The 23,270-nt window shown below is 46.8% G+C and overlaps 1 protein-coding gene across 2 annotated transcripts in view; it reads left to right on the top strand.

The window, feature by feature from the left end:
- The first annotated feature begins 1,909 nt into the window (after window positions 1-1,909).
- Window positions 1,910-23,270, top strand: part of LOC111849684 (leucine-rich repeat and immunoglobulin-like domain-containing nogo receptor-interacting protein 1) — a 107,529-nt gene continuing 86,168 nt past the window's right edge. For both annotated transcript variants that reach the window (XM_072698241.1, XM_023822775.2), the window contains exon 1: window positions 1,910-2,266. The gene's annotated coding sequence lies outside the window, so the exon portion shown is untranslated. The remainder of the gene's footprint in view (window positions 2,267-23,270) is intronic.

Genomic DNA, 23,270 nt, shown 5'->3' with positions numbered 1-23,270 from the left:
AGCCCTCTACCAGGAAGATTGTGCCCATATTCCCTTTATGCTAAGTAACAAACATTAGCAGTTTCAATTAGCCGGCTATCTAGAAAGATCGCTCACTGTGCTTAGCCTTGAAAATTGTCCCTGACATCATCATAACGGCAGGCAGTCCACAAATTAAATTAACTTGTGACGCAGACAGCCGCATGTTACGGAACACGGCTGGAGAATCACAAAGACGGCGACTCACCCCTCTCACCGTATCGAGACTGAGAATGCTAATGAAAATGTGCCTGAATGTTCCTTCCGTTGTTTTCTTCTCTCCCATGACAATTTGAGCTACTGAGTGAGATAAACACACTGGAGGCCTGAACACTGCTGCTATTAAGCTAAATAATAACCATCAGGAAACCAGGTATATAGTGAGAGGCACACTCAGACTCCACTCTACAGTAGCTTTCATACTGGATGGAACTATGCTTTCTTGCATTATCAGCTCTACTAATGAGATTGGTATGTGTTTATGGTTCCAGCCAGGGCCTAAAAACACACACTGATCCTTGAGACACATTTTGTTTGTTTGGTCCCTATCATCCCACCCACGTTCCATACTTCTCTTTTGTCCTGAAAAGCATTATTGTTTGTTTGTTTGTTTGTGTCTATTTCTCATGAGTACACATTACTATTAACCCCCTATGAATTCTGCGACACTAATTTGATCAAGTGATTAGAAAAAATGAAACCTTAACCCTGAATAATGGCCTAACTTTTCCTGAGGGTTTCAGTTAGAAAATACATTTTACAAATAGAATGAAGCCTGAGATCAAAGAGTTCCACTGAGTGACGTTGAACGTTGAGTGTGGGAGTGTTCAAGGCAGAGTGTCACCCAACCCAACTCCTGCTTGGCCTTGCCATAAAGTAGGGCGTAAGGCCGTTCACGCTTCCTGTCACCATGGCAACCCATCCCTCCAGATGATGCATCTCTGGAGATGGCGGTGGGGGTTGTCAGGTTTACCTGCTGAGCTGTGAGTCATCCCCATGTGATATTACCAGTCACCCCCATGGAAAGCCCCTTTGCGGTCGGTTCTCCGATCACAACATGATATTGGGTCATCTTCTCCAGTCATGCCTTATTCCGCCCACATCTGCGCTAAGCCATCATACGGCGGAGTGTGACATGCTCATGGCCCACCGAGCCATGCTGTCAGGGGTGTCTGAATTGCCCCCCAGGGCTGTGGTGTCGCTCCCAGATCACGGGCCTCCATCCCATGGCCACTTTAGAGCTTCTGACATTTGTTTACCCAGTAGGAACATCTCCGGACAGGTGCCGGTTTTTCATTTGTGATTCTCCCTCCCTGAGGCGCTTGCTAAAGCGCTGATTCAGCAGGGGCCCGGCGAAGCCACGGGGAGGGGAAGGCAGCCAGTGTTGGCCCATCTGCCAACCTGGGTCCCTATAATGCCGCAAAATCTTTAGACCCGCGTGGTCCTAAGCAGGCCGCCCTCCATCCTGAGGATGCCCCTGTCCTGTCAAACGTGGCATATTACGGGGTGCGGGGGGAGGGGGACTGTGAAATGAACAGACGAATACATGTCATTTCTACCCTGGGTTTTCTTGGATTTAACCATTGGGTAATTTTCCTCCACAATGCCTCGCCCCCCCAAGCGCTGACCAAACATGCTCACATGCACACACACGCGTGCCACCAGTCTCTCTCCGGGGCTGTGATGAAACGTGGGAATTGAATTTCATTAGTTGCGCCCGTTCTATTTGTGCTGTTTCTCCAGCAGCTCTCTCTCCCTCTCCCTCTCCTGCTCTCTCTCTCTCCTCCTCCCTCTTCCACTGCGGCTCCTCCCACCTCGCTGTGTCCTATCCCCCCTCCTCTCCCCTCTGCCAGTGCTCCTTTCCTCGCCTGCTCTCTTTCTCACTCTCTCTCTCCTCCTCTCTCTCTCTCTCTCTCTCTCTCTCCGCCTCTCAGCGTGGTGCAGCCCCTGCTTCTGAGGCGAGCTGTGCCTGCTCCCGCCGGCTCGCAGACTCATACCTGGAGAAAAACCCCTCAAAGTGAGCGAGACCCGGATATCTCCAAATCCGCTCGTCCGCCCACTGCGGCCCGCCCCTGTGCATCTTTCGCGAACTCGTGCCCGTGTTGAGGAGAAGCCCATCCCCCCCCCCCCCATCCGTATCTCCTCAATGGCATCTTCAGTCTCTCAGCAGCAATCAGAGGCATTTGGGATTTAATGTCTAGCCCGGCAGAATGAAATAGACCATTCTGGAATTCTCTCTACAATTCAGGTAAGGATTTGCTCTCTTTCTGGACTTTTCCTAAGTGTTGGTGGGTCTGTGGGGGGGGGGGGGGGGGGGTGACACATATAAGTAGGGGTGGGATTGTGCATCTTCACCGAGTGAGAGGCCGACGCTTTAGCCCCCGTTTTCGAGAGTCAGACCCAGATTGGCAGGACTCGGGGAAGAAGCGACCTGCCGGGCAGCCATCTGATACCAGTGCTCACACCCAGCCGCCTGAATGCCATCATTGCCTTTTGTATCATAGGGAGGGGTGGGGGGTGGGGGGGCAGGAAGATTATGTGATGGAGGCTTTTTAAATATTTCCCTATGATTGTATGGAGGTTTGTCAGGGGATGTTGCCCGTTTGTGTACCTGTGTGTGTGTGTGTGTGTGTATTGAAGGCAGGCTGGGCGGGAACAGTATCAGAGAAGCACTGCTTTTAATTTGCCCTCATTGACAGTCATCTCATTAGAGCCTCCTAATCCTTATAAGAGTAACCTGCTAAGGCTGAGGCAGCACAAACCCCAGCTGTCTACCTTGCACGTCTGGTCTAGCGAGAAGCCGAACTGGACCCCAGCTAACACTGGCTGGGGTCGCTGGGTCACCCAAGGGCACCCAGGTCCCTTGCTGGGCCGTCACTAGGGCCGTATGGTGACCCTGAAAGCATCCACGGGGCTTGAGACGTTCCCATAAGTTTCACACTTGCATCCTTCCAGACTCTGGGCATTCTTCCCGACTACACGCACACCGGGGGCATCCAGGTGTGCCATTGCGCCCCCACACCACTACGTCCTGTCGTTAGAGGCACGGGCTGTGAAAATGGGGTCTTGTGGGGGGGATTCACATCTAACGAGAATGCGAGCATGCGGCATGCGGGACCTGCTCTGCTGAGCAGCCGGGAAGGAGCCCCAAGCGGAGCGATCCCGGCTCCGACGCCCCATAAAAGAACATCAATATTTATTACATTTCCCATTTCAGAAGAGCAGGCGCAATAACACAACTGTAGGCTGGCGAAATAATAAAGAATGAATCAAATTACGGTGCCGAAGGCAGCTCTCCCGTCTGTCTTTCATTCATCATCACTTGGTCTTTGCCAGACCGGGACCAGGACGCGCCGGGAATTCCGATCTCATGCCGGCGACATGACTGGTTTCTCCCGCGGTTTGGATGCATGAGCCAGAGTCACAGAGAAGCTCCAGGTGGAGCTCCTTGGCCATGATTAGTGGTTCTTTTTTTCCCCAGAGCATCTATGTTCATAGTGTAGACCTCGGGTGAGACTGTGACGTGCTGTAGGGCTGTGGATATGATTGGTGGAGTGTCACAGTATGTAAGAATGTGATCTCCTTCTCTTTGATGTTCCCTTTCCGCATGGGATGGAAGCAGATGTTGGAATATCTTCTTTTTACTGACAGCGGTCTGATGATTGACGGCCTGAAGCCGTCCGGATACGACGGACAGGCACAACCTGTTTTTTGAAGGGGGGTGGGAGCACGGCCCACCTTCCTGTGTGGGGCTTATGTAACAGGATGCATGAATTTGGAGGAGAGAAGGCGCAAACAAACAAAGGGCTTTGTCATGGTTGGAATAGAGCCTGCTTCAGCGTCAGTGATGGAAAAACGGCAGCTTTGTCGTCCCGGTCTAAAATTATCTTGCTTGTTTTATCCCAAGTGGGAAAATAAGTGCTTTTCTCATCCCGTGTTTGCAACGTGTCACATGTCACACAATTCCACGCAAGTTATTTCCTCACATTACCTCTCTAAGAGGCTTGTAGCCCTAGTACCTGTGGAGCAGAGTCATTAGGCCTCCTGGGAGACCAGAAGATCCACTGGCCCAGTGCACTCTGTCCACCGAGTCGTCCTAGAAGACGTTGATTGAAAGTTCGTCACGGCACAGTAATTACCTTAGCAGTCAGCTCCTGTTGGCTGGTCTCATTTAGTGGACCTTGGCTTCCTCTGCTGACACCAGTCGCACATCCACTTGCCTGATTTCCATGCGGGTCAAAGGTCTGCAGTCAATTTCCATCCCAGAGCTGGAAGGATGTGGGAAGAGAAGGCAGGGAAATCTAGAGCAGGGCGCTGATATCAGATTAGTTAATCAGAGCTAATGAATCCAAATAAATCTACATTTGAAGGGGCCTCAGATTTAATTAACTGAGCTCAGAGAGAGAAATCCTTTCCTCATCGCTTGTCATAAACGAGTATTTTTCCCTTGCTGAAACTCAACTTTGCAGCCACTGCGTGACCCTGTTGCGAATGGATGAGCGTGCTGTGCTCGCCGTCATCCCAAGACAGGTAAACGGAGCTCCTGCACCTCCCCAGAGAGTCCAGCGTTGTGGAACGCTCTGGACACGCTCTGCTTAGCCAGCAACCAGGCTGCTCAGCTTTCACTCATCCTCGGGGGGCTACAAGCCTAAGATGGGCATCAGTGATATGGAAGAGCCTATCGTGGGGACTTACCCTTGAAGGAGAGGGCTACCCCAAAAGAGCGCTTTTACCCAAGCTTTCCTCCATTCGCTCTTTGAATGTTTCCAGGTAGAGCAATGAGATTGATGTTCAGATTTAAGGGTTTCTACCCCAAAAAGGAATACTGATAATCATAAGCACAGCTTTATACATGACATAATTAAGGTATTATTTAAAAGCAAAATCACAGGTTAAACTGGAATAAGGACAGAAGCTGGAAGAAATAATAATGTGGGACGCCCCTCCCACGAATATTTTGACAGCTGTCTGGGCAGAGTTGGGTGTCTGATTTCTCCAGGAACATTTTGGATTCGCTACTAGTGCTCCAGTCTGTAAACACCAGCACGTTCCAGCTCATGATCCTATATCACTGTATCAGCTGTGAGAAGCTTCCCAAAAAGAAAATTAGGAAACTCATACTTACTGAGCTGGCAAACTTAAAAATAAATACTCCCTACATGTCTTAATTACCTGATAACATGTTAGTGAAAACAATGCCTAAGGAGCTGCAAAAATAAAAATAACAATAATATTTATTATTAGACCTTTTCCTCTGGCTAGCGATTCGCTATCGTTATGAGCTGAAAGAAACGACACACACTGGTATTTGCTATCAGATTGTTAAATCAATGCTTAAATGCTTTTATCGCAGCATCTCCTAAGCTCGTCCCTTGACCACGTCCCTGATCTCGTAGGTGGGGATACCTCTGAGCTGAGATCTGGCACCCTGGGGGGGGTTAGGTACATCTATTATTTAATGCCCTGTTATTTAATGTGGCACAATTTGCTAACCCATGAATTGAATATCAGTTTTTTTTTTATTGTTTTTTTTTCTTTCTGAGAAGCCCCACCCACTAGGATCTGGCAGATCTTCTTTCTTTGACCTGGTATTCTGGCAGTGAGCATTCACAGCTGGAGGGTGGTGAGGGCACACAGCCTTCCCTGATGGGGGGAGCCTAAAACAGCATCCATTTGAGATAAGATGAAGGTGAGCATGCAGGTCCGTCAGATTCGGTTTGAAGGCTCTGGCGACCATCGTGGTTCGTACTGAGTCGCTTGTTCCGAGTTCCTGGCGTTCCTGTTTGTTGACAGATTTTGCTTCTACACGAATCCCAAAGCAGGGTTTGTGCCATCAGCTGCAGTACTCAAGGTTGCAGAGCTTTTTTCCCTCTTTTTCCCTTTCCAGCCAAAACAACACTTTTTAAAAGATTGTCTTGTTCTTCTTCCCTTCCTGTCCTGTATTTCTGCTCATTGAGCCAGTAAGGTCTAGTACTATTTGTGAATACGGTCTTGTTCTACTGATGGAGCTTGGACTTTTGTCCTTAGCTTTGACCAGCCGTTGTGGTTCTTCGCCAAGCAAAGACGCAACAGTCACAACCCACCTGCCTGGCGGCTCGCGGTTCATCGACATGGAAACGGGATGTAAAACCCTGGCCAATGTAGGTCTGACTCACGCATTGAAGTAGAAGGTGCAGAACAATGCTATCAGGACCACACCAGCCCTGTTATGCTGCATTACTAAGCCGTTTTCCTAGACTAAAACAAAACTGATCTTCCTTATTTATACAGCCTGTAATATTCTGACCATCCCTCCATGCAAATTCATCTGAAATTTTGCTGCTTGCCCACTTTGAAGAGACTCAGAGGACTCTTGGTACCGTGTGTGGCTAATTATAGCAATAAATTAGAAATCAGAGTCATTACTGGGTTTCCAAAAAACACAGTAATCATTCTCTGAATATATGCCTAATTTATTTTGCTAAGCAATTATGTTTTATTCTAGCATCAAAAAAAGTAAATATCTAATTTGTTGACTGACATGGGTTAATTCGATTATAACAAAAAATCGAATGTAAACTGCAAAATATTTTTATCTGTGTGGTACCAGTTTGGTACTAGAAGCCAATTTTGCCCTTTGTCCTTTTAATGGTGATTAGATGTGGCCAGTGAACGAGTGAAATGGCACACAACACTTACTGGGCAGAAACTAAACCAGAGATTGGAACAGAACCTTTGCTCAGACATGCAGTGTTGAAGAGAGGTGAGTGAATCTGGGATCCCAGGGCCCAGCAGCCAGGCAGAGAGCAGGTTAAAGCCCATTTGGTGGATGGGATTTTGTTGCCCAGAGAAAATTTGGTCGGATGTAAACTGAGTTTAAAGAAAACGCAACTGGATATTTGCAGCTGGCCAATAACTAAAAAATAAATAAGAAAGTAGTAATGAAATCTGCACTGAGCAATGATTTTACACATCAAACATAAGAACATGCAGAGAACATTGATTGAATGTCAGCTCGACTGTTAAAACTGGAATAAATGCATGTTTCTGACATAAATTGGCAAATACTGGATTTCACAGGAACTATTCAATACAGTACATGTGTGTCTGTGTTTTTATATATGATGTCTATATGATGTAATTAATGCATTCTGCATTTGCATAATGCAGTACTGTTTAGTACTCTGTTGTTAGGCAACTATTTGCATGGTTAACATATGAAAGACACATTATGTTTCCATACAAAATAATGATTATATATATATACATACACACACAGAGACACACACACACACACCACTCCAACTAAGCTGGTACCTCATTTAAGAATCCTTGCAAGAGTTAGGGCATCTCTGCATCCCACAATCTGACAGTAGTGGTGAATTTGCAGACGAACGCGCACACATCTCTAATTTTAGAACTGTTTTAAAGGAATGAAGACGGTAACACACACACACCTGTGTACATGTCTGCTGAAGGTACCGGTAACTTCCAGCTAATTTAATTTGTCACGTGTCACAAGTTTGGAAGGTTTTACGCAGAATTCCTGGGCTACCATTTCAGGCAAAGCTGTAATTACGAGAGGTGTTATGCAGATGTCACTTAACGGTAAAAGACTGTACTGGAAGAGAATTTCAATGTGGGGGGGGGGGGGTGTTAGACGGGACAGAGAAACAAAATGTTCCCATCATCTGCACGTCTGTGTGTTTCTGTGCCTGTGTGTGCAAAGGCATATCCGAAGAAGAGCGTGGGTACCTCAGGGATATGAGGTCCGCACATATATCAAAAAACACACAGGAAGCTGACAGAAGAATGAATCAAAGGAGAGCATGTATTAAATGTGTCACCCTTCCGCCACGTGGACTGCAGGAAGGAATGCGCTCCCCGATTTCTATGCATCTCATCAATGATTGATCTCTTTAATCGGCCGCGTGAGTCAGCCCAGTGGCATTATGAGGAACTGGCACGTCCCATTGACTCAGCGTGCGTAGTGGGCCAGAAAAAAGCCTGCATGGCGATGAACGGGAACATTTTCCTAGCCTGGAAGCGGTGGAATAAAAACCAGACTGGGCAAAAAAAACACGTCGTGCGTAGCGGAGGGTTACGACAGGAAGCGCGGCGGCTCCGGCCTCATGAGCGCTGTTGGCGCTGCAAGCTGTCCTGGACCGAAGCCAAACTGGAACGCTACTCCAAGAGGCGAAGCCAAGAGCATCTTTCACTGGCTGCGGTCAGGCTTCTCCAGGGCATCAGAGAGAAACATTAGGAGGGTCACAGGGCAATAGATTACAGGGGACCATGAATTGATACAGACATACATATATACATATATATTTGGTAACACTTTACATTAGCTGCACCTTCATAATGCCTTTATAATGCATAAGTAGAATATGCAGAAGCAGTATGTAAATATACATTAACATCCTAAGACACATTCATAGCTTTAATATACTTCATTAACAAACATTATAATCATATAATGTTCGTTATTTATTTATATGAAAGCTGTTGAAGTATGTGAGGATGACACTTACAAGCTGCTTATGAATGTTCTATGAATGCATTATGAAGGTGCACTGAATGTTCTATGAATGAATAATGAATACAATTTGATGGCACAGTTATTTTTTATTTTTTTAAAGGCAAAGTGAAAATATCACAGTAAAGTGTGGCTGCGAATGTGAGATTCCCGAGTAGGCAGAAGATCCATAGAACAGGGACTGATACCAAGGAGAGCCACAGTCTTACTGAGAAGCTGCATTGCTCTGGCTGGCAGTCGCCTGCTGATGTATCTTCGCCTTGACAGTGCTGCTCCCAGCTGCTATGTTATTGTGTCTCACACAACAACGCACTGTGTCTTCATGTCGACCAGCTGAATATATCTCCGCTTACCTGAGGAATCCGTGCTTATCTTGTCTGCCTTTCTGTTGACGTTATCCGGACACCCGTGTGATTTCTGCCATGTGCCCTCATTTTAACATGATGCAGAAAAGCCAGGAGATGCAGGGCGGTGTCGGAAACGGTCCCGGGGTGGCTGTGTACCGCGAGGCTATGGAGGTGCATCTGTATGCCCCGGACGGCCACCTGCTTAGCTTTCCGACGCAAGAGCTGATACTTCATTTGCAAATGAAATGAGGACACCTTTGTCTGAAGTAGGTCATTCTGCTAGGCGAGACGGCCACGTTCTGCCCACTATTCACACCTTCTCGTCAGCCTCCTCTGCTTTCCCTTCAATTGGTTGAATCTAGCTAAACAGAATCCTGTCACTGAACAAGGTAGGAAATCACAGTACATGGTTTTTTTCTGGAAAGTTACTTTCTGCCACACGCTCTAAACCACCAAACAGCAGCAGACACGATAAATCGCGTTTTGGCTTAATCACCTATTGTCCTTTAACGTTATGCTTTTAGAATCGTCCAGATGCTTTTCATCATGAGGATGTCTCCCAGGTAATGGCTAACATTGCATACAAAATGTTTCACATTACATGTTTTTTCTGCTGTGTCATGGGTGGCTCAGTGGGTAACACTGTTGCTTCAGACCTCCATAGTCTTGTGCCCTGTGATGGACTGACACCCCATCCATAGAGGATCCCTGCCTTGTGCTTCTGTGCTTCCAGGTTCACCGTGTCCCTGTAGATAAGTGGTGGGAAGATGGATGGATTTTGTGTCTTTCGCAGCTGTAACTTTAAGGCTATTAAGAAAGTGGGAAATGAACAGATTCCACTCGTTTCAGATGCTCGCATAAAACTCTGGAAACAATCTGTAGCTAAAGAAAGCTAAAGTTTCACGTAGCAAACGATTCTCGTTACACAACAAAATCAAGGATTTATTGTTTTTCCCCTCTTAAGCTTACGAAACTGCTATTGTAGTACTGAACGCAGCCAATTACATGCATGGTGAAATTGAGTTTTCTTACAGTAACAAAAGTTTCAAATGAATGTTGATAACGCAGAGGATTATTTTGTGAAGGAGTTGTCAAGCATTGTCTCAGCAAAATGGATGTACATCAACCATGCTTAATGGCAAGCATTGTTAGAGTTATTGTACAGAGGAACCCAACGACGTAAGAGATGAGAACTCGCAGCACGGAATGAGGAAGGATACGTTTGCATTCACATTCAGCGCTGGAGGAATTTAAATAAGACACTTTGAATACCAAAGAAAAGTCCGTCTGCTCTGTATAAAGCTATTGATCATTATGTCACGTACCGGCACATTCCGACGTGTCACGTCACGCTGTCATTGTAGTAAATATGTGAGAAGAAGTTACTGTCTGCTTGGGTGATGCACTTCCAACGGCTGGTGAGGAGCGAGGCAGATGCCACAGGCTGACACATCTCAGCTGCCACTCCGCGGTCGCTCTGTTGTGACATGGCTGTGCGTAGGACCTGGGCCCCCAAAGCTCAGATTACTAATCTAGCCCAATGTTTCTCACTGTGTGCCATGCGACTCTTGCACCATATGTGACTTTGCAAACTACTGATCTTTTTCCTGTGAATGATGTGTATTGGGTTAATTATGTGTACAGTTTGGGCATAAGACATAGCTATATCACAATATAAACGGATTATTCAATCCATCCATCTTCTGACAACCACTCGTCTTGTAAAATCCACACGTCATACATTGGGGCCCGTGATATATCTGGCCGTCATCCATAAATCGGTTTCCGTGCATGAACCGTGCAGAGACATTGTGCTTAAACATCAACGATGAAGGCGTATCTGAACTTATACCTTTGAATAACTCGGCATGTCGCTCATCCGGAGCAGAGCACACCATGTCAATGCTGATGGAGTTCCTGCTAAGAGAAGCCACACATCAGAGCAGTAGGATTTCAGGGTAATAGGTCACTTTGCAAGGGGCAAGCCTCCTCCTTTAGCGGATAGCGGCTCTCTGCTAATGCTCACTCTGTTGTTCTCATCTTTTGTGTCCCAGAGCATAATACAGTGTAATTTGTAAACACGCTGTGTTGGTCATAGCCATCGTTCATTATTTGGCTCGCTATGGGTAGAATTTAAATCAAGTAAAAGCCTTTCTATACAAATTTATGGGAGTAATTGAGAAATATGCCTTTCAATGTGCTAAATTATATGCAATATAAGATTACAAGCCATCTCCAGTGAGGCATGCAACATGCAGATATACTCTATCATCAGACATCTATCAAAGGTGTATGTCACAACACTGATGAATTGCGTGCAAGTTTACGCTGAACAGGCTGTCTCAATGGAAGAGCCTTTTACCGTGTCAGAAATGGAACGGACTGCTGAATTTAAAATAATGGCTAAATGAGTTTCTTTTCAAGGCATGCCTCCTTGACATAATTATCACCGTGATTCCCCAACGGTGTAATAAGTCATATCTTCATTTTAGCGGGAAATTAATAAGCATTTCGAATTTCGAAATCCCAATGGTAACTTGGGACTCCGCACCCTGGACAATCCCCTTGGGCATTGCCGTTAGACTTTTGTATTCGACTTCCCCATTAAGCCTCCTCATTTCAAAGGTTGGAATATGAATACAGCTGTGATTTATCGCGCGGGCCGAGACAAGGCGCCCCCTCTTCTGTCATTGTCTGATTCGGCTGAGTGAAGCATCTGTTTTGACATGACATTTCGTGGTTATTGACCTGGAGTGTTAGCACCCGCTGGCAGGAACGTGTGATAGCAGTCGATGGGGACCACGCAAATGCACAGAACCAAACCCCGCACTACCACCACCGATCTTTATCTCCTTCAGTGCCTGATCATGATGGGCATAATTTAGGTTCTGCATCTCATCCTGACGATTCATTGTCCTGGGATGTTTTGTCTGAAGATCAAAGTACCGTGAGGACAATTCATGTCTGCTTTCTAACGGCCTGCTCTGTATTACATGGTTTTTTTTTTGGTTAAAAAATAGACCAAAAAAAGACGATAAAAATAAGGAGGCAGCGAGATTTGTAATTACAGAAGTGTGACTGGCAGGAGAGCTTAAGTAACATCAGGGATCAACGTCTCTACGATCTACAGCTTCATTTTTTCTCGGCTGCGTGGCCGGCATAGTCCTCACCTTCAGCCAGCCCCCCCGCAGCACCATTTCCTCCTTCAGTTAGCGCTGCTCGATCAGCTCACACTAGCTTTACTTCAGACATAAAGGACGCAAACGCCCACCCCCCGCATATTCTCCCGTTACGATGTGTTGTATGGAGGGCCTTGCTTTGGTGCGTTGGCTTTTGACTGGCAGCCTGAGTTGTTTAAGGAAGCAGTCAGCCAGCGAATACAGGAGGAAAAGGCCCTCGTTTCGCTGCACACGCGTGTTTCTTACTCTGCCTCCGTAATCACTTGCAATCTCACTGGCTGCTGCGTGATTTCTTTTGCACACGGCCCAGGTGTTTTTCAAGTTTATTGGGATTATTTACCTCGTATCACCTGGGTGCCTGTATTTTGTCTTCCCTGATAGGAGCTTACAGCAGATGGCAGAACGGTGCCCCTCTAATGCGATATCTGCTAGTGTTACCCGTCCTATGCCATTGTGTCACCCAAACCATCCCAGATAGTCCTCTGAAGTCCAGTCCTTGTTCCTGCTGGCAGCCAGAGATACTGTATAATTACAGTACTTTATAAATCAGCCTCTTCAAAAACACCCAGCTTTCTTTTCTGAGTGACATCAGCGGGATGCTAAAAGGGTGCCCACCACCCTGCCCATAGCCACGCCCCACTCGTGACCACACCCCCACCCATGACCACACCCCCACTCATAGCCACACCCCCTCACCACTCAAAAGGAGAATGCAGTGTATGTCTCTTATCGTGTTCCGCACCCGTCCCTGTCCCCCCCATCCAGGTGCCGCTCACACAGCAGATGATGTTGTTACGTGCCGTAAGTTTTTGTTACGTGCCGTAAGGGATATGTGCCGTAAGTTTCGGGTACGTGCCGTAAGTGTTACGTGCCGTAAGTTTAGGAGGATGCCTGCAGGTCCTTCGGACGTCCTGCCCACTCGCCGATTGGTCGCCCGCCCCCTCGACTCCGCCCTCAGGACCTGACCCCGCCTCCCTTGCCCTCGGAGCCGTTTCCGGTTCGCCGGCTGAAGAGTTCGCCGCTTCGTCCCTTCGTTGCCCGCTACTTGCTTCTCGCCTGCTAGCTCGCTCTCTGTTCGCTTTTGCTTTGTTTGATTGATCGTGTATGACTGTTTTGCCCTTGACTTCCGATTCTCGCCTCGCCCTTATTTGTACTTTCGCCTTTGTTTCTGATTGCTTGATTGGTTTTGAACTTTCGCCTGTGTTTCGACTTCGCCTCTCGGTTTTCCCTTTTGATACCTTTGCCTCGGCTTGGTGTTTCGTGTTTCACTAGGTGTGTAGGGAGTGTCTGCCTTTTTGTTTATTCGTTAACGTGGGGATTATTGTTTGTTTGGTCAGGGAGATAGATTTAGGCATTGTTGTTTCGTTTCACCATTTTCTTTGTGTTCACTTAGGTAGCTCAGCTTGGGTTACTCGGTAGATGTGCTTTTGTTTGTTTCTTTGGCCTTTGTCACTCCTGACGTTCGTTACACCTAGTGTTTGTATTGTGTTTGTGAAAAACTATAAAAAAAACTATAAAAAAAGACTCCCTCTGTGTCCCGTGTTCCCTTCTCCTAGCCCTAGTTGTCCTGTCCTCCCCAATCCCTCCTTCCCTTTCACTTTGTTGCGGTCCAACCCTAGACTGGATCGTAACAAAATTGGGGGCTCGTCCTTTCCTTCTTTCCCTTTCGTGCTTGTCTGGCGGATTTTTTTTGTGTGGGGGGGTGTTGTGGTGATTGCAGTAATCGTGATGGCCCAATTCGACCTTGTTGCGTTCACCCTTTACCCCACACTCGAACAATTTGATGTGTGCCGCAAGGATGATCTGCTACAGATAGCAGACTTCTTTAACATTTTGGTCCCCGCTGAGGCTTCCAAGCGGGTTGTTAAGCAAATTCTGCTCGATGAATTGGTTCAGCAAGGTATACTGCCTGAGTTGGGTGGATCCCCTAGTGTTGCTGCCACCCCGGTTCGGATGTCTGCTGTAGCGGAGGCCAGCAGCGACGATCCAGGGAGTGGACACCGCATGGATCTTGGAGATCCCCGCTCAACCAGGGAGGACCTACTGCTGACGATTAAGTTACGGGAGCTCGAGCTTGAGATTAAGAGGCAGGAGTACCAGGCTCAGCTACTCCGTGTCCGGGCTATGGAGATGGAGGCTGAGAAGGAGCTGGAGTTACGTCGGATGAGCATGGGCGACCAAAAACCAATGCCTCTTCCGCGTAAGGTACCCACACCAGGTACACCTCCACCCGCAGCTCGCTCCGCCCGAGCCCAGGCTGACGCCCAAGACGCTCCTAGACCCCGTCCCCGGTCTCCCTTGAGCTCGCCTGTCTCCCCGGAAATTGGTAGATCGAGCTTTGATGTGAGCCGACACATCGGTCTTGTTCCTGTGTTTCGGGAAAATGAGGTAGACGCCTACTTTTCCATTTTTGAGCGCATTGCTATGACATTGAACTGGCCCAAACACCTTTGGTCATTGTTACTGCAATGTAAGCTTGTGGGTAAGGCACAGGAGGTTTGTTCGGCTCTTGCGTTAGAGCAGAGCCTGGATTACGACATTGTGAAGGCTACTGTGCTTCGCGCTTATGAGTTAGTGCCGGAAGCTTATCGGCAGAACTTTCGAAATCTTCCCAAATCCGCCAGCCAAACATACGTGGAGTTCGCACGCGAGAAAGCCGTCTTGTTTGATAAGTGGTGCGGCGCTAGTGGTGTGTTTAACCACGACCAGCTTAAGGAACTGGTCCTGTTAGAAGAATTTAAGAACTGTGTTCCTGATCGAGTGGTAGTGTACTTGAATGAGCAAAAGGTCACTTCGCTAACTGAAGCTGCCACCCTCGCTGACGAGTTCGTTTTGACCCACAAAACTGTGTTTGCTCCGATTCCTTTGCCTCGTAAAACTCGTCCGATTGTAACCTCCCCTTCGCAAGCGTCTCCACCACCCGTGGAGAAACGCGAGTGTTTCTATTGCCACGAAGTGGGCCATATTATATCTGTTTGTCCTGTGTTAAAGCGCAAGGAAGCTCGTTCAGCAGCTAGGAAAGTAAATGTTGCTGCCTGCCCCAACAGTTCTTCGCCCTCGTCCTCTCGTATTGACGCTGCTTTCGAACCATTTGTATTTCCTGGGTTGGTTTCGCTCAGTGTGACTGATGCTCGGCACCCTGTGACTATCCTGCGGGATACGGGAGCCGCTCAGTCATTCTTGGTGGAAGGAGTTATTCCCCTATGTGACAAAACGTACTGTGGTACGGATGTGTTAGTGCAGGGAATTGATTTGTGTGTGGCTGGAGTTCCCCTGCACACCGTTTATTTGTGTACTCCCGATTTCTCGGGATACGTGCGAGTAGCTGTCCAGCCCCAGTTACCTGTCCCAGGCATTACGTTTATTCTTGGGAATGACATAGCGGGGAAGAGAATCGTTCCTCTACCCGAAGTCGTTCTGGACCCTGTGCTGTGTGAAAATGATGTAGCGGTGGAACACCCGACGGTGTTTCCTGCGTGTGTGCTTACTCGTGCACAGCGGCGCCAGCTTGCCGACATTGACCTCGAGGACACGTTCATGTCCGTGCCAGTGTTGGATAAACCTTCGAAGGTTGAGTCTGTGACCCCGGATCCTAATAACTCTGTTACCTCCCCTGAAGTTCCGTTCTGTTTGTTTTCTTATGTTTATTTTGTGGTTTTTGTTGTTTTTTGTTTGGGATCTGTGTATTTTGGTGACCCGTGTGGGTTCACTCTTGTGTGGGGGGGTGTTACGTGCCGTAAGTTTTTGTTACGTGCCGTAAGGGATATGTGCCGTAAGTTTCGGGTACGTGCCGTAAGTGTTACGTGCCGTAAGTTTAGGAGGATGCCTGCAGGTCCTTCGGACGTCCTGCCCACTCGCCGATTGGTCGCCCGCCCCCTCGACTCCGCCCTCAGGACCTGACCCCGCCTCCCTTGCCCTCGGAGCCGTTTCCGGTTCGCCGGCTGAAGAGTTCGCCGCTTCGTCCCTTCGTTGCCCGCTACTTGCTTCTCGCCTGCTAGCTCGCTCTCTGTTCGCTTTTGCTTTGTTTGATTGATCGTGTATGACTGTTTTGCCCTTGACTTCCGATTCTCGCCTCGCCCTTATTTGTACTTTCGCCTTTGTTTCTGATTGCTTGATTGGTTTTGAACTTTCGCCTGTGTTTCGACTTCGCCTCTCGGTTTTCCCTTTTGATACCTTTGCCTCGGCTTGGTGTTTCGTGTTTCACTAGGTGTGTAGGGAGTGTCTGCCTTTTTGTTTATTCGTTAACGTGGGGATTATTGTTTGTTTGGTCAGGGAGATAGATTTAGGCATTGTTGTTTCGTTTCACCATTTTCTTTGTGTTCACTTAGGTAGCTCAGCTTGGGTTACTCGGTAGATGTGCTTTTGTTTGTTTCTTTGGCCTTTGTCACTCCTGACGTTCGTTACACCTAGTGTTTGTATTGTGTTTGTGAAAAACTATAAAAAAAACTATAAAAAAAGACTCCCTCTGTGTCCCGTGTTCCCTTCTCCTAGCCCTAGTTGTCCTGTCCTCCCCAATCCCTCCTTCCCTTTCACTTTGTTGCGGTCCAACCCTAGACTGGATCGTAACAATGTGTGGGCCCCATCCACTCCCACGTTACTGGCAACTCCTTCCCTGCCAGGGAAGTCCGCAATGTGACAATGCCATTCTGCCATTTTTGGATCATGCACATCTCATTACCCCTTTGTCTATGATCTATGATCCTGTATAATATGAAAGGATGATATTAGCAAAGTAAAATTCATATTCACGATTTTTATGGGTGGGAGGAATGCTTATACAGTACAAGCCCAAAAGCTAAGAAAAAAAACATTTAAAAAAATAATTTGGAAGATCATTTTTAAAGTGCTCTTCTGGTGAGACGGCCAGCTACGACTGTTCCTCTGACTTTGGACCCGGGTCTCGGTCACACGGGGGGGGGGGGGTTTCTGCTTATGGCATCTGCCCCAGGGGAGCAAACCTCCGTTCTCGTCAGTGTGCCAGCACTCATAAATTAAAGCAGTGGCTTTACTTTCTGACCCTAACATATTGATCCGCAGTGGTGTCTGGCATGGTGCACGTTTCCATGGAGAAGTGATCTGCTTGGGGGGTTTACACTGCTTTGATGTGACTTACCCTCTGAAGCTCTCACTGCTACTAATACTGTACTTATCTGCACACCTCATCATGTGGTCATCGCTTGCAAGCTCTGAAGTGCTCCCACCGTTCAGATAGTTGACCGTATCAGCAGAGGATACCTATCCATCCCTTTTCCCGTTTAATAATTTAAGAGCTGGTCCCAGAAAGAGTCCCTGGGCAAAATCGCAACCCATCAGAGGACACAATCACACTAAGGGCAATTTAAAGACAGTGGTCAAGTTAAACAGCGTTTAACTTGAGGGAGGGGGGCCGCAGAAAGTACTCAGTGAGCCAAAGCAGGGATCATACCTGGGAGGCTTGAGGGCACGGTGTTCCCCCCTGGGCCACCGTAATGCGGTTAGTGTCCTTGTATTCACTGTGCTTTTTTTGGGGCACACTGTGGTGTTTAATTTTGCACTGGGTCTCTCTGGTGAGTGGCGACAGGAAGTGTGGATCTCCATACGAAATTCAGAGCAAATTAAAAACAAAATAACCCTTAGGCTGGCTGCACAGAAAACTTCCTTGCATTTGTATTCTTCATGAGTCCACAAGCCCCCACCCCAAGAAAAGAATCCATTAACTACCTTTAGACCAGGGGCCCCAAATTCCAGCCATGGGGGGCTGGAGCCCTGCACATTTTGGGGTTTCCCCTCATTTAACTCCCCCGATTCAACTCCTTGCAACTCCTTGAGCTAATTACCACACAGCTCTTCAGCTGAATCATGTATGGAGGAACAGGGAAAGAACTAAGCTACACAGGACTGCGGCCCCCCGGGACTGGAGTTTGACACCCCTGCTTTACACGATCAACGGTGTGCTGTTAGCTTGATAAAGTCATTGATAAGTTGGTCATTTCACACAATGCAGGATAGTCTAATGAAGCACCAGTACTCCGCAGGTGTAAATGTTTTTTCTTTTATACTATGGCAAGTGAGACGTGCATCATTAGCGGAATTAATGGCTTGATGACACGGCTGGTAAAATGATGTGAGAAAACCAAGAATGTTGTTTTGGCTTCTGTGTAAAAGAAAGTCTGCAAATGTTGAAATCATACAATTATTGTAGCTCAAAGAAGTAGAACATTTTTATAAATCTAAAATGAGCGCTCCGTGTTGACTCATGGAGTTGAGCGTGGTCTGCACGTCCTCGCTCTGAACTGGAACTGGCTGGCTGTGAATCTCAATTAGACTCAGCAGTGAGCTTTGCTCAGGGCTCAGTCTCCACCATGCTGCTCATTGAGCACTTGCTTAGGGTTGGAGTCTAGCTTCTGGGTTTAATCTGTTGCTGTTTCATTTACAGGTTTGTTATTTCCATACCTGGAGTGCCGAGTAACCAGAATATCTTTGTTTTTGTATTTCGGACACATATCTTGGCCCTGCTGTCTGCTACTACCTGCAGCCACCCACCAATCAGTAGCCTTAAGTCCCATTGGTTACCTGAAGCCACCCACCTTATCAATAACCCAATGTCCCATTGGTTACCAGGAGCCACCCACCCAATCAGTGGCCCTATGTTCCATTGGTGACCTGAAGCCACCAACCTAATCAATAACCCTAAGTCCCATTGGTTACCTGCAGCCACCCACCTAATCAATAACCCTAAGTCCCATTGGTTACCTGCAGCCACCCACCTAATCAATAACCCTAAGTCCCATTGGTTATCTGCAGCCACCCACCTAATCAATTACCCTATGTCCCATTGGTTACCAGGAGCCACCCACTCAATCAGAAGCCGCAAGTGTTTTCTAACGGGAGCCCTTATGTGTTTCCTGTGGATGGAAGGTCCGATTCAGGGTGCCCCATTTTGGACTCCCTTGAGCTCTTGAGTCTTTGAGACTTAGTCGTGACAGCCGTGTGGTGGGTTTGTCATAAATTGCACGTCTAATTGAGAACACAGAAAATACGTCATATCTCTGATGAGTAGAAGAAAGAACGAGCCTTCAAAAATCAGATGGGACTGAACTCATGAATGAACCAAGTTTTGCTTCCTACACTTCTCCTGTAGGGAAATCAGGTTTTTTTTTTTTTTTCTGAGAGTGCAGTCACAGTGCTGTAAATAAGTTTATATGTTGTCAAATTTTAATTGAATTTTTCTTTTAAATTGGTTTTCTCCTGTGCTGGACAGTGCACCCGGGGGAGTGCTAACATTTCCTTTGGGAGTTGACAAAAAAAAATGCATTTTTTTATGACTTGTTTACACCCGACCTAATGGGACTCCCTGCCTCACGTGTGACGTTTGGCTGCCTTCGTTCTCAGAGCCTTTGGCACTTTCTTACACGTCGGAGCAGTGGAACACAATAAGAACCCACCTGGTACTCTTCCCAGACACTGGAGGGTTGATCGTCTCATCGCAATTGTGTCCCACCCCCATTATGCAGGGAAAGTCCGTTTTAGTTCACTGCTCCAACTGCCCAAGCAACGAGAAACAGGAAATATCCGAGGACCTGCTTTGTGAGCCTGCATAGAGGTGTTTGCCATAGTGCTTCTGAGATGGGGCTACAAGGCCAGTGAGCCACACTCTGCTCTACATGCAAACTATAGTTCAGCTGACACTGTTACAGAGAGAAAGAACTTTTCAATAACACCTTACTTAAAGCACTCATGTATAATGCATTATAATGCATTCACAAAGCATTATAGAGAAGGCTATAACTATTTACAAAACGTCATAATACATTATAGCCAATGTGGCTCACAATATTTAGCCAATTTAAAACCAAGATGTGTTACAACGATCAGAGCATAAACCATTTAAAATAACGGTCCCACTTATGGGGGTGGCATGGTGGTGCAGTGCTTAGCAATGCTTCCTCGCCCTTCTGGGACTGGGGTTTGAGTCTCCACCATGGCTCTGTGTGTGTGCAGTTTGCATGTCCGCTCCATGTTGTCATGGGGTTTCCTCTGGGTACTTTGGTTACCCCCCCCCCCCCCCCCCACAGTCCAAAAACGTGCTGATAGGAGTTACCAAATTGCCCATAGGTGTGAATGGTGTGTGAGTGTGAGTGAATGGTGTGTGAGTGTGAGTGAATGGTGTGTGAGTGTGTGTGTGAGTGTGCCCTGCGACAGGTTGGCGCCCCATCCTGGGTTGTACCCTGCCTTGCACCTGTAGCCTCTAGGATAGGCTCCAGACCTCCTGTGACTCTGAAAAGTAGCTTCCGAAAATGGATGGATGGATTCCACTTATTTCTCCTGGGGACCTTCTGCTGACTTAATTCCCTTTGTCAGGGATAGGAATTAAGTAATTCTCTTCCACATGAAAATGGCAGCTGAGTCCTTAAAGCACTTAATGACAGCCAAAGACGTCAACTAAATTTCCACCTGGACAAAAATACTGTAGGCGCCACCTTACTGCATTAGGAGCTGTCCAAATATTCCATCTTAAACTCTGTCTACTTTTAAGCCAAATTTACCCCATAACCTTCAGTGGAAATCAGCTTGAGTCTCTCCCCAGTGGTCAGGGAGTTGACCCCCCCGCCACCATATTTCTCTCGCTCTGTCAAAATTCCTCGCTGTGGTCCATCAGCAATCCCGCCCTGAGACAGGCACCCGGCACATCCGAGGTACAGCTGTAATCTAGGGAGAAAGGCAGCCCATCCTCATCATTCCACAGGATATAGAGCGCAGCATCGTGGGGGGAGGGGGGGGGGCAGAAATGGCCAAATACAATCCACGGGCAAATGAAAAATTTCACACTTGAGAGTAGAACTTTGGGAGGACACCATCGGAAATTATTCCACCATAGAAATAGATAAAATAGTAAATGAAGCCTCTCTTTGCACCACCCAATGTAGCTGATTGTTGACACTAAATTTATGTCACATTAGACTTGAACCAGACCAGCTGATCAGCAGCTACTTACCCACTGAGGTCATTGAGTTGTTTTGCATGCCCCTGCGAGCTGGGAGCAAGTTTACCTTGGAGCTCCAGAGACTTTTCCATCCTTAAATTCCAACCTAAAGGGCTTTGTTCCTCTTCTCTGTGGTCACCTGACTTTATCCAGCTGGTACAGTGCACTGCCCGTGTTTGTACATGTATATGGGAGCCTGTGAGAGGCCGCTCTGCTGGAAAGGGCATTTTATAAAAGGAAACTGAAAGTGAAATTGAGATGTTTTGGGGATTACACTGTGTGGGGGCCGCACGGGAGGCATGACACAAGGCATGAGAGCGTCTCAGTGAAGAATTAACAACAGCTATTCCACAAGCAAAAAAAAATTAGCAATTCCAGTAGAGAGAAGCCATAGCAGCATGGGAGCGACAGCAGTATCACATAGCGTTTGGTGAGGGGTTTCTGTGACGCCTTGATTAGTAGATAAAAGTGGTTTATGGATAAAGGATTGGATCCCAAGTGTCATAAAAACACCCCATGAAACGCCTGAGCAAAGCTCCTTCTAACAGCATCTCCCTATTAAAAAACCTACAGAATCTGCCTCTGCTTAAGTCTATTACAGTCAGCCTACATCATATGCAATTTGAAAATATAAAAAAATTAGAAATTTAGTTGGACTAAATACTGTACTGTACTGTTTCTTCAAAGAACATGTATTGCATAAGTACAGTTCTGCAATCTAGGCATGATTTATAGTATAGGACATATTGGGAATGGGTGCTTTTATATACTCACTTCATATACTTGAGAGTATGGGGTTTGGAGTAGCACGGGGGGGTTGTGGAAACAACTGAGCGCGTAACATACGGGAGCTCTGTATATTCATACGATTACATACAATTACACATGTGTTATAGCAGAAATATATATTTTAGTTACTGTTTGGTAATGCTTTACATTAAGTGCACCTTCATAATGCGTTCATAGAACATTTCTAAGCAGTATTGAAGTATACCTTAACATCCTAATATATCTTAACAGTTTTAACAGCAAAAAATATATGATAATAAATATTATAATCGTATAATTTAATTTTTTAATGTATATTAAAGCTGTTATGGTATGTTATGATGCTATGGTGTACTTACATGCTGCTTATTAATGTTCCTTGAAGGCATTATGAATGCATTATGAAGGTATGGTTAATGTAAAGCATAACCTATTGTTTTCCTTTATTTTTTCCTGTCTGGGACCCCTTTATGTTATTATCAACAGTGTGGAATTGGATTAGATCCCAAATTATTTTCACCTCCACTTCCTTGTTGATTTTTCTGATATTCCAAAGACCAAAGAGGATTATGGTGCCTGGTGCCTGTTAATCAAAGACCAACCGCAGTGTGAACCAGCACGCCTTCAATTATTGACCCATAAGGATACAAGCAGCACCCTCTGCTGCAGGTGAGTAGATGTCTGCTGATCCTGCCTTGGGTCCGGGTGACGTGATCTCGTGCCCAAACTGAGTGGGCCCTATCACACATGAATCGATCAATCCCGTTTGTCACACCGCAGGAGGTGGCCAGGGACACGGATGCTGCCTTCAATATGTGGCGATTTCAATAGACAGACAAAGGGGTTCATTGGCATTCGGCGTGAGTTTATGTGAGAAACCACCGCAAGTACCTTTCATTGACTTAAAACACCACTGTTGACTTTAAGTGTAATTGTCTGGGATGTAAATAAAATGCAGGTAATTTAGTAGTATTGTGCAGCCTCAGCTATTGTCTTCAAAATACAGGTCCAGTCTTATCAAGCTATTAGTGCACATTTCCCAGCAACCCTCACCAGTATTAACAGCTTGACAAGCAGGATGGATGGATGAATTAGTTGTCAGTGGTAGTATTGGGGGTGGTGCTGGTGGTGGGGGGGGGCTTTTTCTTTTTGTTTTCCCAGCTTTAACTGGATAATGCTACAGAGAAGCATTACCTGGAATGGTGTATCATGCTCTCTGTCTTTAGTGACGGTTCTTTGTCTTGTTTCATGAAATCCTGAGTGATCAGAATGACATATATGCTGAATAATTACACTACACAGTTGCAATGTTCCAGCAAACATATAGTTTACCATATGGCCAGGACTGGTACTAGGTAGGGACTGCAGTTGAGCTGTTAGAGGCTCATCCATCACACTGGTGGGGGGGGGGGGATTGCTTGGCAGTGTGGCTCAAAGCCCCTCTGGGGGTGGCAGTGCTTTGTATGGAAGGGAGAAGC

This window comes from Paramormyrops kingsleyae, chromosome 13 (genome assembly GCF_048594095.1).
Source record: "Paramormyrops kingsleyae isolate MSU_618 chromosome 13, PKINGS_0.4, whole genome shotgun sequence".
Lineage (NCBI taxonomy): Eukaryota > Metazoa > Chordata > Actinopteri > Osteoglossiformes > Mormyridae > Paramormyrops > Paramormyrops kingsleyae.
Note: the sequence above shows the minus strand (reverse complement) of the source record. Positions and strands in the feature narration are given on the sequence as shown.